Source organism: Bos mutus, unplaced genomic scaffold (genome assembly GCF_027580195.1).
Source record: "Bos mutus isolate GX-2022 unplaced genomic scaffold, NWIPB_WYAK_1.1 CTG385, whole genome shotgun sequence".
Taxonomy (NCBI): domain Eukaryota; kingdom Metazoa; phylum Chordata; class Mammalia; order Artiodactyla; family Bovidae; genus Bos; species Bos mutus.
In genome coordinates this window covers 52,017-65,589 of record NW_027219871.1, presented here as the reverse complement: position 1 = coordinate 65,589, position 13,573 = coordinate 52,017, and the positions used below count along the sequence as shown (strand labels likewise).

The 13,573-nt window shown below is 42.6% G+C and overlaps 2 non-coding genes across 2 annotated transcripts; both read left to right on the top strand.

Annotated features, from left to right (window-relative positions):
* The first annotated feature begins 8,218 nt into the window (after positions 1-8,218).
* TRNAH-GUG (transfer RNA histidin (anticodon GUG)) lies at positions 8,219-8,290 on the top strand. The gene has a single exon. It is a non-coding gene; the product is annotated as a tRNA-His (tRNA).
* A 4,238-nt stretch (positions 8,291-12,528) lies between these two features.
* On the top strand, positions 12,529-12,602 carry TRNAN-GUU (transfer RNA asparagine (anticodon GUU)). The gene has a single exon. It is a non-coding gene; the product is annotated as a tRNA-Asn (tRNA).
* The last annotated feature ends 971 nt before the right edge of the window (positions 12,603-13,573 follow it).

The following is a 13,573-nucleotide window of genomic DNA, read 5'->3' as shown; positions in this document are numbered from 1 at the left end:
CATGTTTTTGTTGTTTGGGGTAAGCATGCTTTTGCTTTTGTGTTTATTTGGAAGTTAAGAATGGTTTCAAAAGAAGGAGGGGTAGAGGGAGGAAAGGATGTATGTATACATACACACATGCCAAGCCCACAAGAAGCTGATCCTGGTAGATCTGTGCCAAGGTTGCTAAACTGGAAGCAAATTTCCCAAAGTTTCCATCCCTGCATGTTCTGGGTTAACTTGGGCCATAGGAAGATACTGAGATATGGAAATCAGAAATGGAAGTGGCTGTCATATTCGTTTGGACCCTGGGCAGGCAATGGGAGGTCACCATCGTTGTTACTGCTCACACACATAATTTATCTGTTGGTACAAACAGGCCCACAGCAATTTATAGCTTGTGTGTGTGTGTGTTTGTGTGTGTGTGTGCACGCTGGATTCTCTCCCACTCCACGGGAGACCATATCGTGTTTAAGCACCAGATTACGGACCAGCAGCCACTGCGCTCAGATATCTACATATGACACAACCAATCTGTGATGTGAACAGGAATCCACACTTCCCTCCAGCCCACCCTAGTCCCATCCCCCTCCTCCCACGCACTGAAAATAATCCAGGACTTCCACCTACAGCCATAGTATAATAATATCACTCGATTAGACTTCTTGCCTGCAGTTCAGTTCAATTCTCTGGCTTGGAGAATTTTGAGCATTACTTTGCTAGTGTGAGATGAGTGCAATTGTCCAGTAGTTTGAACATTCTTTGGCATTGCCTTTCTTTCGTACTTGAATGAAAACAGAGCTTTTCCAGTCCTGTGGCCACTGCTGAGTTTTCCAAATTTGCTGGCATATTGAGTGCAGCACTTTAACAGCATCATCTTCTAGGATTTGAAGTAGTCCAGCTGGAATTCCATCACCTCCACTAGCTTTGTTCATAGTGATGCTTCCTAAGGCCTACTTGACTTTCTACTCTAGGATGTCTGGCTCTAGGTGAGTGATCATACAAGTGGTTATCTGGGTCATGAAGATCTTTTTTGAACAATTCTTATGTGGATTCTTCCCACTTCTTCTTAATATCTTCTGCTTCTGTTAGGTCCATACTATCTCTGTCATGGTGATCTAGAACTGGTGGTCTGGTGGATAGGATTTGGCGCTTTCATAGCTGCAGCTGGGGTCTAGTTCCTGCACTCGTAGGAGTTATCCTCTTTCTACCAAGATTGGAATTGTCTTTTGCTTCAGGGTCCAATGAAGAAGAGCTTCTGCACTGAGTTTCTGAATGCCACTAAGTCAGGGTTTAGGGGGCCTTGACCTCAGGCTGACTGTTAGAGGTGAGATACCATGAACAGCCTGGGCTGGTCAGCGAACATCTCCACTCTTTTCTCCTGGCATGTTACAAACCCGGAGTCTTACAGAGTTTTTATCCAAGGAGAATCTGGGACTCGAGTTTCCAAAAATTCATTAAAAACAAGAACCTTTTGTAATATACTGAAAACTTGCAAGAATACTAATATCATATATTTTGTACCTAAGTGCACAGTTAACATTTTCCCACATTTGCTATCACACTCTCTCCTCATATAAGAATTATGACACCACTTGATAGTAACTTGCTGATACCACGGGATTGCTTCTTTCCTTTGGCATCCCTCTCAAAGTTAACTTCTGTGGGACGTGATTTTGAAGATCAGGGATAGCTTTGTCCTCTGGAAGAGGACCCTCTTGCCCCTTCAGGAACCTGGAATCCATCCTCTTTAGGATACAGAGAGGCTACAGGCAGTGTTTTATTTGACTATTTCCCAAGTGCAGGCCAGTCTTGCCCTGTGATTGCAGGAACCTTTCTAGGCTTCCATCTCCCTCCCTCCACAGCACCGGCTGCCCTCTGGCCCCTTGATGATTGCCTTGGTCAGCAGTGGCATCTTCGGTTAGTCTGAGCAGTAGATTCACCTCATGTTCCTGGTCAGTCGCTCAGTCCTGTCTGACTCTTTGCGACCCCTGGACCATAGCCCACCAGGCTCCTCTGTCCATGGGATTTCCACACTCCTTTGCTAGAAACCCATCAAGGCAGTGCAGCTCTTGTCCTGGCTCCCTGTGCCCTGCAGGGAGCATAAAGTGTTCTGTCAGGACACAGAGGGAAGAATCCTTCTCTGTGCTTGGAGGAAGAGAGAAGCAGATGGGAAACATGTCAAAGGGAGGGGGAGTATCCTCAAGAGCGTTCCAAAACTATTGTGTGATTGCTGTCTGGTGGGGTGCTGCCCCAGGATAATAATGCTTAGTCTTGTGTTGTTCTGGCCTTGACCCAGTCTCAGGTCCAGTCTGAATTCAAGCACAGAGGCATCCTGCTTTACCACACATATGCTGCCTCTCTCCAAAGTGGGGTAGTGATCCACCTTCTATTTCCAGGATTTCAGTGGATAGAAACCATGTGGGTTTGTTTTCTTTTCCTTGAACCTTCTGTTTTGCTGAAATGTAACTCAGGAATATAAAAAAGGCTTAGCTTTAGATAAATTAGTGCTCTCCATCCTAGGTACAAGAAAAAAAAAAGCAAGTTGATAATAAGGATGAATATCAAAATACTGTTAACACTTTAGAGAATTCTAATAATTGGTGTATAATTAATTGCATAGAAAATGTTTGTCATGTATAATACCAGAGATGACTCCTTGTATGCATCATACTGGTTTCATAATTTCGGTCTAAAGACTACTTCATGTTGACTTTCAGATTTTCTAACAATGTGGAAAATATTGGTGGAATAGTATTCTAGTTTTTACAAGTCTTAGATTTATTTTCTATTCAAAATCCTCATGAAAGAGAGGTACTTAAATTTCCTATGTTGGTTTTAGTTTCCCTTAAGCAAATTTGAATTCCAAAAAGTATTTACATTTATAAAATTTAAAATTATGTGTCCAGTATATTAAATATACCACATAATATCTTTGCAATGAAGACTGAGTCTTATAATTTTAGAAATCATATTGCCTTAATTATTCCACTTAAAATTTAGGGGTAAGTGTTTTAAGTATCATCTAATATGTGATTCCAATTTGCATTTCTCTGTTACAGTTCAGCTCAATTTGTGGTTGTAAGATCTATTGTTAACTTTAAGTTCTTTGACTGATGTTACATTGGTTTAATTAATGTATAATCTTTGTCTGAAAAACTTCTAATTAAGGTAGAAATAATAAAATACTGTTTTAATATAATGCTGCCTCATATTTTTATAGATTATAGAATGGTCATAGGTTAACAGATTAAGAGACTGTATTTAAATCTCAATTCTTGGTTACTTGCCTTGTAGATCTCAAGTCAACCATTTTCACATGCTATGAAATTCTTATTTTACTCACTGCTGGGGCCCTTAGGCCCTGGAAGATGGATGAACCTGGAAAGGACATGACAGATTGTGCTCCCACTGTGATTTTGTGTGTGTGTGTGTGTGTGTGTGTGTGATTCTTCTTTTGATGCCTCCCAGTATGGGTGCAGCAAGAATTGGGACCTTGACTTTGCCCCTGATACAGTGGTTTTCCTGGAGAGGGGCCTGGTACCTGGTGAGCACCTAGTAAGTGCTTGCTTATTAAAGGAATCCTAATGCACAGTCCCAGAAAACTGACAAGGAGGAGAGAAAGTGAGCAATATCCACAGCAGCTTAGAGTATAAGGGACAGAGAGAAACAGAAGGGCACACACTCCAAGAGGGAGAGAGAGAGAGGCAGAGAGAAATGTCCTAGAACCCAGAGACATCCTAGATTGAGTACAGAAAATCCAAAGAGCTCCTGTTTCCTCATGAACTTCAACAGAGGAATCGGAAGGTGAACCAATAACTCTATAAGGATCCAGTTTTGCACAAGATGTATCATCAGGTGCAGGATTCTGTCAGTTGCAACAATTTGTCTCAAATAAGATAATTTTTGCAGATTTAGCCATGTACTGTCAAGGTGTCTTATGAAGACAGTCATGGCCATGCAAATGATATTGGAGGGAGACCCCCTCATTAGATTGTGTGCATCCCACCAAAGCAAAAATGCAACTTATAAAGGCGAGGGAAGAGAATACATGTCTGGGACCAGTGGATTTTGTTTTGTTTTCTCTTTAATCAATAAGCTGCTCTGCAAGAAGCTTTCCAGAGTTATTCGGACTGGTTTTCATTGGACTCAATTATGTAGGTCACCACTGAAAACAATTATAGGTATTGAAATACTTTCCAAACATCTTGGAAGTTTAGCTGCTGAACATGTGCAATATACTATCTCTGGGTAATGCCCACATTGTCCTTCCATTGTACCTCCCATTAAGCTGAGTCAGTAGGTCACTACTCCCCTTATCAGAAAAATAGATTCATATATAGAAAGTTTGTTGTGATGGCAAGACCATGAAGAAAAAGACTCATTCTTTGAGTTGGAAAAATACATTGGAATATAAATTAGTACAACTATTGAATAAAATTAAGAACATAAAGAGATGCCTTCAGTTTCTGGCAAAGGTTCAGTGTCAGGAATCAGATTTAAATCTGATTTAAATCCTCCTGCCTAAATCTCACTCTCCCTCTTTTCGCTACTCCCAAAGGAAAAAAAATAAAAAATACATGAAATACTGGTTTCCAAGACACTGAAAATCAGGCAGCAAAGGACAGAAGCCTTGAGAGATGAGAAATAAACAAGATGAGTTCTGCCACTGGGCCCAGCTTACTGCTTTCAGAGACTTCCCAGGCTGGGCACCAGGAGAGGGATTTGAGGTCAACTCCTTGGACTGTGAAAATGAAGCTGAGTCTTGGTGGAGAGTAAGGCATCTAGAGTTCACAGGACAAAGATCCAGTGATCCTTATTTGCAAAGCAGAAGTAGAGACACAGATGTAGAAAATACATGTTTGGGTATCAAAGGGTAAAGGGGGGCTAGTATTGGAAGATTGGAATTTACGTATATATACTATTGATACTATGTATAAAATAGATACCTAATGAGAATCCAATGTGTAGTATAGGAAACTCTTGACGTTCTGTGGCTACATAAATGGAAAGGAAGTCCTAAAAAGAGGGGATATGTGTATATGTATAGCTGACTCCCTTTGCTGTATAGTAGAAACTAACATAACATCATAAAGCAACAATTCGCCAATAAAAGTAAATAATAAGAAAGAAAGATTTAAAAAAAAAAAAAGGTCCAGTGATAAGAGAAAGAGTGAGTGGGGGAGAGAGAGAGAATCCAGGGATATGAAAGGGTTTCACTCAAGTACTCAGCAGAGTAATGATTAGGGTATCGTTATGAGGAAAGTACCTGTGACCAAGGAAAGAAACTTTTAAAAAGATCCTGGAACAATGCCTGGTGCTCATACAGGACAGACACTGTATGATCCCCCCAGACAGACTGGACTACTTGTAGTTCATTGACCATTGGTCAGGAAACTTTTTACAGTGATGGGAATAATTAGCACAAGACTGACCTACCTAAAAAAATCAGGAAAACAAGATCCAAAGGAATCTAACCATTTACAAGTCACTCAACTGTACCCCAGAGTAAAACTCAAGAAGATTTATAAAAAATATCAAAATAGCCAGTGTCCAGAAAGGGAAATTTTGATCATGTCTGGCCTCCTACCAAAGAATGACAGTCATGCAAAGAGGCAGGAAAACAACAGATAGGGAGGAAGTCTCCTAATGAATGAATGAATCAATTAATCAACCAAAACTGAACCAGAACCGACACAATATAAAAATCAGCAGAGAAGACTTTAAACAGTTATTGTGACTGTGTGCATATATCTCAAAAGTTAACTAGAACCGTGGAATATACAGAAATGGCCAAAAATCAAATGTCAGAGATGAAAACTATAACATCCGAGACAATTGAACAGCAGATTAGACATTGCAAAAAAAAAAAAAAAAGCAAAATTAGGGAACACAAAGTCAAGGACAGTTGTTTCCAAAAGGAAACTCATGCCAAAATAGAATAGTTTTAATGAAAACAGTGTCACTTAATGGTAGGGCAACATTAAAAGAAATGATACATAGGTGGTTAATGTTTCTGAAAATACCCAGGGACAAGAAATAGTTTTTGGAGGAACAATGTCAGATAATTCCAATTGTAGTAAAGATTATAAGCCCACCGATCCAGGGAGCCAAATGAACAAAATAAATGAGCACAACAGTATGAAAAAACCATATCTAGTCACATCATAATTAAAGTGGTCAAAGCCTTTGAAAAAGAATACAATCCCCAAGAGACCAGAGGAAAAAGACCAGTATCTACAGAAGCAAAAATAAAGATATCAGGTTTCTCATCATAAGCATGTAAGTGAGGAACTTCCTTGATGGTCCTTGTTGTGGGTTGGATCCCTGGTTGGGGAGCTAAGATCCTACATGCCTTATGGCAAAAGAAAAAAAGAAAAGAAACAGAAACAATATCGTAACACATTCAACAACAATTTTAAAAAGAAAGAAGCATAGAAGTAATAAGACAGTGGAGCAACCTCTTTAAAGGACTGAAGCCTAAAAAGTCAAGGTGGAATTCTATCACTACCCACTCCCAAAAGTCTTTCAAAATGAAGGTGAATAATGACATTTCAGTTCAGTTCAATCACTCAGTCGTGTCCGACTGTTTGTGACCCCATGAATCACAGCACGCCAGGCCTCCCTGTCCATCACCAGCTCCCGGAGTTCACCCAGACTCATGTCCATCGAGTCAGTGATGCCATCCAGCCATCTCATCCTCTGTCATCCCCTTCTCCTCCTGCCCCCAATCCCTCCCAGCATCAGGGTCTTTTCCAATGAGTCAACTCTTCTCATGAGGTGGCCAAAGTACTGGAGTTTCAGCTTTAGCATCATTCCTTCCAAAGAAATCCCAGGGCTGATCTCCTTCAGAATGGACTGGTAGGATCTCCTTGCAGTCCAGGGGACTCTCAAGAGTCTTCTCCAACACCACAGGTCAAAAGCATCAATTCTTCGGTGCTCAGCTTTCTTCACAGTCCAACTCTTACATCCATACATGACCACTGGAAAAACCATAGCCTTGACTAGATGGACCTTTGTTGGCAAAGTAATGTGTCTGCTTTTGAATATGCTATCTAGGTTGGTCATAACTTTCCTTCCAAGGAAATTTCATGGCTTTACAGACATACAAATGGTGAAAGTCTTCATCACCAACAGACCCACATTTCAAGTAATGTTACAGTAGCCCTCCAGGAAGAACACCACCAGGTGGAAATCTAGATGTACACACAGGGATGAAGGAAAAGAGAGACAGCATCTGCCTGGGAAAAAATACAAGATTTTTAATTTAAATCTCTTTGGAAATATGGGACAAATTTTTAAAAACAACGGTGAGTTATGGGGTTTATTACATGCACAGTGAAGGAGGAACGTGAAGAGATACAGTTGCACTCATTCTCGGAGCTGGAGGATGATTGTAGAAGAGGCTTTTTTGGCCTTTCCCGGAAAGGATGCGAGGAGTAGAAACAACCACAAAGCCTTTGAGTACTTACAGGTGCGCACAGGCAAGGCGTCCCTGTGTAGGTTTCAACCACCAAATCTCTTGCTTAGCAACCAAACGCGCGAACCGATTCCGCCACAGAGATAGGCGTACATCAGGTTCTTCTCATCCCCATGGATGAGCGATCACTCCTTCCACGCCAGGCGGAGCCACCCGCTTTTCCCTGGAGGGCGGCGCCGGATCCAAGCCTCGGACAACAGGAGAAGCCGTGAGCAAGCCGGGCGTCGGGCGATTCAGAAGGCAGAAGTGCAGCCGAGCGTCCCCGCCGCAGAAGCAGCGCCCCGGAGATGCTCCGGGCCTGAGCCGAGGGGGCCCAAGGGAAGCTGAACGCCTGCTGGTCTCGTAATGGTTCTTTCATTTCTTTGCTCCGCCTTCACCCGGCCGTCTGCGCAACCGGCGCTGCCCTCGCTCTGACCGGCCGCAGTTGGTGGGGCAAGAGCTGGAACCAGGGGGTGGGCAAGGTCGGCAAGGGACAAACGCGAAGAGCCAGGAAAGAAGCTGGCGAGGTGGGAACGAAGACAACCAGACTTCTTAGAAAGAGCGTGCCAGATCTGGGGAGGTGAGAATTGGTTTTCGGTTTGGTTTCGTTTTCTCATCCTGTATCAGGATTGATAGGAAGAGAGGGAAAGCAGGCATTGGAGATGCAGGAGAGAAAAAGAATACCTACAGTTTCCAAGAATAAAGCAGCGCAATGATTGGAATCATTTTAAGTCAAATAACACAGATCAAAACTCATTGTTGTAGCTTTGAGTGTGGCGCGCCGTGATCGTATAGTGGTTAGTACTCTGCGTTGTGGCCGCAGCAACCTCGGTTCGAATCCGAGTCACGGCATTAGGTTACACCTGGCATCTCCTTGTTTTTTTCTTTTCTTAAACGCCGTAATGGTCTACACTGGGTTCTCTGAAATGTGACCGCCAATTCTATCCAAAAAGGAAATTATTAAGGTGTGTAATCACAGAACAAGATGCACAAATGAACAGCTATTTGATGTGAAATAATTACCAGGATCAAGATGTAGAAAATTTTTATTAGCCAAGTGTGGATGATACACTTGGATGAGGCCCTTTGATACATTTTCCGGGTAATGCCTATCCATCCCTTGCTACTCTAATCTATTCTGATGGCCACTCCACAGTTTAAGCTTGTCCTTTCTTCAAACTCACCTAAATGAATATACACATTTTACTATCTAGGGATCATCAAGCAGAAATTCTGAAGTCGAGTTTCCCAGTAGTAAGAAAATCACAGAATTCAGCACCACACGAAGGCAATGGACAAGGCTTTGCCCTGGTTTAAGCCCTTTCAAGATCACGGTATCTCTGCTGCTAGGTACCCCATGAGCCACCATCTTTCTTCAGGGCCACCCTCCTCCCCTCCACCCTTACCAAATCCCTCTCTGCAAAGTAATTCTAGCAAAGATCTCCCAGTCTTCCTGCTCCTCCCCACACAGGCAGAGCACATACGCTCACCCCCCAGACTGACTGCCTTTCAGCAGCTCTTCCAGACCCACACACACCCACAGTCACTGTGCTGTCTCTTCCACTGCTGCCTCTGCAGGCTTGGTCCACACCCCCCCACCCCTCATCTACCACCCCTACTCCCTCTCTCACCTCTTGCCCTACAATGGACATAACATTTGTCCTAACAGGTCTTCTGAGCAAGTGTCCAAGAGAAAAGGGAAAACGTTCCCACTGCCTGGTAGAGACCACAGGGATTCCAAACAGCAGCAACTGGAGAGTCAGGGCATGTATCTGGATCACCCGGAGATGCCCCAGGCCTGAGCATTGATATTCTGGTGTTGATTTTTACAGGAACTGTCTGCTTATGTCACCAATAACAGGTTTTTCCTTGTGGTAGTGAGACAAATTGGAAATTCCAATTACTCAGGGAAATGAATGTGAATTTATAGATTGAAAGAGAATATTTTAAAAATATATTCCACCCTGCTCAACTGACAAGTGGGGGGAGATGACAAAAACCTGGGAGGGCGGCAGCATCTGCTTTTGCTGGGCCAGTCATTGAATGTGAGACAGTGGCCTCTGGGAACAACTCTAACTTGGGTCTCTGTCTACCAGAGATACTTTGGAGGATCCGTCTGCACCATGGGGATAGATCACAGCACTGCTTTTTCTTTTCCTGGGAAACCTAAGCCAGGGTCTTCCTGGATCACAAAGGTAGATGTTTTAATGACCAGGAGTTGTAACAAAATATTCTTGATAATTTTACTCATTAGGGAAATAAACAGTAATACTATAAGGAGATATCATTACACACCCTCCAGCATACTGCTGCTGCTGTTGCTGCTAAGCCACTTCAGTCGTGTCCAACCGTGTGCGACCCCAGAGATGGCAGCCCACCAGGCTCCCCCATCCCTGGGATTCTCCAGGCAAGAACACTGGAGTGGGTTGCCATTGCCTCCTCCAATGCATGAAAGTGAAAAGTGAAAGTGAAGCTCAGTCGTGTCCGACTCTTCGCGACCCCATGGACTGCAGCCTACCAGGGTCCTCCATCCATGGGATTTTCCAGGCAAGAGTACTGGAGTGGGATGCCATTGCCTTCTCCGCCCTCCAGCATGACTATATTTAAAATAATTCATTTATCAAATGCTGACAAATTTGGAGCAATTGCATCTGTAGTAGTTGGTTTGACATCATTTTGGAAGACTGTTGGCAATTTCTAATAAAGTTAAAGTTAATCTTTGACTTCATGACCCAGCAACTGCAGAACTTCTGTGGATGTACACGTACACAAAAAGTCTGTTATGGAATATTCATCAAAACACTAAGAATATTCATCAAGAACACCAATTAACACCAGAAAATCCCCACCGGAATTACTCCAATAATACCAAAATTAATGTGATATGCATAATAATATGAATGTATTTAGTGAACAAAATTTTGCATGAAATAGAAGTTACCAAAAAATGTACATTCATTCATCTAAATTTCAAGAGCAAGCAACAGTACACTATTGCAATAGACATCACAATAATAATTAGCAATCAATCTAGTGTAGGGATTGCCTTGAAATGGGGCTCAAATGACTTTCTAGGATGGTGGGAATCTTCTATAACTTGATTCAGGTGATGACTACATTTGCCCAAAGTCAGCAAACTGCCTATGAACTAAAGGTGTGTACTTTTTACACTATGTAAAATATAGTTCAATGATTTACGGTTTCCATAAAAATCAGTGAATGGTGACTGGAGACAAGTTGTAGATAGACTGTGAGGACTAGTTTGTATTTATTGTAAAGCCATTAAATCCTTGTTCTCCTTTAGTGTAAATAAAGCCCTCACTGATGTCAGAAATATCTTCACTCTCAGTAAGAGAAAAACAAATACTGTATATGAACACATATATATGGAATCTAGAAAGATGGTACTGAGGAAACTTGAGGGAGGATCAAGAGTGATCAATCAGACATATGTATACATATGACTGATTCATGTTGATATATGGCAGAAACCAACACAATATTGTAAAGCAATTATCCTTCAATTAAAAATAAAAAAAAAATTTAAAACCAAAGCAAAAAAGAAATAGCTTTACCAGAAAAAGCCAGCAATGACCATGTTATTTTATTAGTGCAAACTATAGACAAGTCTTCTTGAGAGGTGATATTTCAACTTTGGGGCTGTGTTCTGCTTAACAGTGAGACAGGTAATCGTCCTAGGTTTTGCTTTGACCAGTAGATTTGTGCGCTTTGGGATTTACTCCTCGTCTCACTGTATATCACTGCAAGGCCAGCGGCAAACTCTGCTCTCCCACCACTGCTAAGGGACATAGCTGGTGCTGGAATTAAAAGCAAAGAGTTGGAATAGTACTTAGATGTAAAAAAGAATGAAATAATGCCAACTGCAGCAACATGAATGGACCTAGAGATTGTCACACTAACTGAAGTAAGCCAAAGACAAATTTCATATGATATTGCTTATATGAGGAATATAAGACACAAAACCAAAAATGATACAAACGAACTTATATACAAAACAGATGGCCCTGCAGACTTAGAAAACATTATGGTTACTAAAGGGAAAAAGAGGGAGGGATAAATTAGGAGTTTGGGATTAACATATACACATGCTATATATAAAATAGATAACCAACAAGGACCTACTGTATAGCACAGGGAACTATCCTCAATATTTTGTAGTAATGTACAAGGAAAATGAATCTGAAAAAAAATAGACATGTATGTATGTATAACTGAATCACTTTGTTGTACACCTGAAACTAACAGAACATTGTAAATCAACTATAAGTCAACTAAAAAAAAGAAAAAAGGCAAATGGAAAGACAGGTTATAGACACTACCTTGCTATAGCCTGGATCGGAGCCGAGGTTGCTGCCGCTACAATGCAGCACTTACGCTATACAAGCACAATGCACCACAGACCTGTATGACTGCAGTCCTAACTGCACAGACAGGTCTCCACATAAATGTACCACACTGTTTTTGCTGTTTTGTTCATGCACACTTACAGAAGTTCGTGCTTTTCTCTCTTTGATGTTTTCTCCGATTCTCCCTCCCTATTTTGCTACTTTATAAAAGTAATTTTTCTCTCTCAGGATCTGGTCCCAATCTCCTCACAGGCTTTCTGGGAGGTCTCTTTGTTTCATTCATGCCTTTTTTTTTGTTCTCCCTGCTTTTCACTCTTCCTCTTGGGATCTGATCTCTTTCCAGCTGCGGCCACACGGATCTCACCTACTAAACCGCTGCCCAGCGGCGCAGGTGGTTGAGTAAAGGCGTAGCAAACAAGGAGCCATCACTGAGCCCACCGGATGTTCAGCTTCCCTCGGGTCCCCCTCGGCTCAGGCTCGGGGCGTCTCCCGGCGCTGCATCTGAAACGGGAGAGGAGCAAGGAGGGGCGGAGACGCTCGGCTGCCCTTCTGCCTTCGGCATCGCCCGGCTTCCCCACGGGATCCAACGCGCGGAGTGGACTCCTTTTCCATGGTTGTCCGAGGCTTGGAGCAGAAGCTACTGTCATGTGAGAGACAGGTGGCTCCGCCTAGCTTGGTAGTTAGGCTTGCTTTCGGTGAGAATAAAGACCAGCGTCCTCTTGTGTCTCTGTGGCGCAATCGGTGAGCGCGTTCGGCTGTTAACCGAAAGGTTGGTGGTTCGAGCCCACCCAGGGACGCGTGTCACTCTTTTAGAAAGTAAATAATGAACGATTGTTTCTAGTTCGCGCATCCTCTCCCAAACCCACTACCCAACTGCCCTCTGTGTCTTGTACACACACACACATACACACAAGGACATTCCTTCACCCTCTCTGGAGGAAAAAGCAGGTCACTGGGAATCCTGTAATTCATGAAAGAGTAGGCTTATCTTCTTTACCCTGTAAACTCCTTTTACCAATGAAGTTTTCCCACTGTTGTAGTTTCTATTTAACCCCTTCCATGTACTTCTGCGGTTTGGTTCTATGCTTTTCCTCTGACAGTTATCATTCTTGTACACATGAGGACAGGGTAGAATCCTGGAAGAGTAATTACTCTATCGCAGCCTTTACACTGGAGAAGGCAATGGCACCCCACTCCAGTCTCTTGCCTGGAAAATCCCATGGACGGAGGAGCCTGGTAGGCTGCAGTCCATGGGGTCGCCAAGAGTCGGACACGACTGAGCGACTTCACTTTCACTTTTCACTTTCATGCATTGGAGAAGGAAATGGCAACCCACTCCAGTGTTCTTGCCTGGAGAATCCCAGGGACGGGGGAGCCTGGTGGGCTGCCGTCTATGGGGTTGCACAGAGTCGGACACGACTGAAGTGACTTAGCAGCAGCAGCAGCAGCCTTTACATGGTTTTGTATGTGATTCCTTTTTCTTGTCTTTGTTGACTTATTGGTTATAAATATCTTGTTATTTCAGCAATTGTTTTAGGTGTGACAGCATACATACATCTGTAATTCAGTGCAGTCTGCCTTCCAGGGAGGGACACCTCCTCACATTTCTCGCCTGCCTGCCCTTATGCTTTTGTTGTCTGGTATTTTACTTTGCATATGTTATGACCCCCAAATTCAAGGTTGTTACTTTTCCTTAAATTGTTCCATATTTTTTAAGAGATTTAATTGATAATAAAAAAGCACATATTTTCCCATGCATATGCCATGT